Raw genomic sequence first — 2,783 nt, forward strand, 5'->3', positions numbered from 1 at the left:
ATTGTTATCAATTATTACTTCTTTCATAGGTTCAAGATCTAATAATGACAACATGTTTCTGATTACTTGTGCCTAATACTCCGATAACATTTGTCGACATTGTTATCAATTATTACTTCTTTCTTAGGTTCAAGATCTAATAATGACAACATGTTTCTGATTACTTGTGCCTAATACTCCGATAACATTTGTCGACATTGTTATCAATAATTACTTCTTTCATAGGTTCAGAATCTAATAATGACAACATGTTTCTGATTACTTGTGCCTAATACTCCGGTAACATTTGTCGACATTGTTATCAATTATTACTTCTTTCTTAGGTTCAAAATCTAATAATGACAACATGTTTCTGATTACTTGTGCCTAATACTCCGATAACATTTGTCGACATTGTTATCAATTATTACTTCTTTCATAGGTTCAAGATCGAACGATAACAACATGTTTCTTCTATTTTTCAACGACTCGAACAGTTTCAAAATGATATTTGGTGAATACTCATAAAATCACTAGATACGTTTTATTTTAATTTAATGCCAAATAATGCACACTATCATAAACCACGATAGTGGTTCATTATAGGGATCGCACAGGAATTTGCTCAAAACTCTAATAGAACATTATAGCAAAAACCACCTTAAAAAATAGACTTATGCTTCAAACAATATTCAAAACCTTTCTCTTCAATAGTTAAGACCACTCAAACATTGATAATAAGCAAAATAAATGATTTCACGACAAAATCAAAATTTTCCCACTTGTTCATATCATTATTATAATAAATATTATTGTTTCACAGGCCTACAGCAAAATCGCCTGGGTATTTTGCACCAAAACCTAGACATTCATACTATATGAAGCGCTGCGAATAATTATGAACTACTTAAAAGTTAATTATTTTTTCATTGAAAGTTGATTTCCGTGCTTATAAATACGTAATAGATGTGATGTTGTTCTGAACGACTGCTTTTGTACTCGACGCATGTTAAACGCGTGTTTACACGAAACCTCAGGCACAAAGCCACTTGGCTCAGTAAATAATTACTTTAAAAGGCACGAAGCTTTATTTGAAGCGATGTTTCAGACGTATTTGTTTTATTTGAAAAGGCTACTGCATTCCTACTAGTAAAATGTTATACGCGTTTAGTGGGGGTTGTGTCTTACTCTAGACATATATTTGCCCATTTCTGTGCATTAAAAAAGCCAACATACAAGATAATTAAAAATTGAGAATTTAAAATCTACAAATAAGGATCGCAAAAAAAGTAAGCAAACAATGCTGGAGATCTACTGCTGACAGTTTTTGCAAGCCACAGATCCCTATTATGACTATTATTATAAAATTATTGTAAGTGGTATCTACTGTAGTGTGGGTTGTTTCTGTCTTGAACTTTGTATTTCAGAACTGCTCTTCTTAAAAAGGTATGGGTAATATTAGTTTTCTCATTCCTAACATTGTGTTTTATTCTCAAACGTTAACTAACTTGTGAGCTGAGAACAATGCTTTCTGAAGTCCATTACCGACTTATTTTCAATACGAACATGTGGACTTGGATATAGATTTACCATTGCGCTGCAGAAGTACAGCTGACGCTAGAAGTTGCAATCTGTCGTGTTGACTCCAATAACATAAAGGCCAATATAGATGTCAGTGAAATAATCAGCCTTTATGTTCTCCTCTGTGTTTTTATTTCACTTGTATGATAGTCTAGTGTTTCATTATTAGTGTTTATGTGTTTGAAATTGTATTACACGATTTATATACATTATAAGTACATTTCATTACAAAGGAGTTACCTTATCTTCCTAGGAAAAAAGTGAACATTTGAACTCAAAATTCTACGTACATGCTAAACTATAAAGATGGAAATAACAAATAAATATTTAAATTTTTTTAGTCGACCTTCGATGGAAGTCTTGCTTTTAGTCTCTAGTACACTTTCTCTACGACTTCCTAATTAGAACGATATATTATAAGTTGAAAATAATTCAACTAATAGATTGTGTTGTTGTCTTTTCCACTTGTCAATATACCTCATGAACAAAGTAAAATTACGTTCAATAGATTTTTATATATGATTTTTTTCGAAAACTATATATAGTTGCAGTAAATTGCGTATCGAATTTCAAAATTTTTCAGGTCATAAATTCTTCCACTCATGGACATAGCTGTGGGAGTAAAAGTTTATTTCCTATTTCCACAGCTGTATAGGAGTTGATGACGAGAAAACCATTAAGAAGTCGTATATCTTGAAAGGGGAATTGGCGTTGCTTTTTTTTAATACTTAAATCTTTCAAAAATATGAATGTATATCACTCTTGCTACAACTTTAATGATCTCCAAACATTTGAACAATATTTGAACAGACGTATATGTTACACGTGAACAATAACTCTATTTCTGAGTTTTTATGGAAGTGAAAACAATACAAATTTCATTCAAGGCAAATTTAGGGTGACGATGTTACTCCCACAAAACTTCCTTATAATGCTGAAAAGGGAATTTTTTGTATCGATGTCCAAAATTCGGAGGACATTGTTGTTTTGGGGGAATATTTTTTTCCTCTACCTCCAACGGGCCTTAAATTACTGATGTGCTTTGTTTAATATCACATCTAGTTATAAAAATATTATTTAAAAATAAAAATATTATTATGTTGGAGGTATCCCACACTTTACAAAATCTAAAATTCACAAACACCTAAAATGGGGCAGAAAAAAGAAATCATTTAATTAAAAACAACGTTTCGCCAATGTTAACGTGGCATCATCAAGCCATC

Source organism: Limulus polyphemus, unplaced genomic scaffold (assembly GCF_000517525.1).
Source record: "Limulus polyphemus unplaced genomic scaffold, Limulus_polyphemus-2.1.2 Scaffold1133, whole genome shotgun sequence".
Classification (NCBI taxonomy): domain Eukaryota; kingdom Metazoa; phylum Arthropoda; class Merostomata; order Xiphosura; family Limulidae; genus Limulus; species Limulus polyphemus.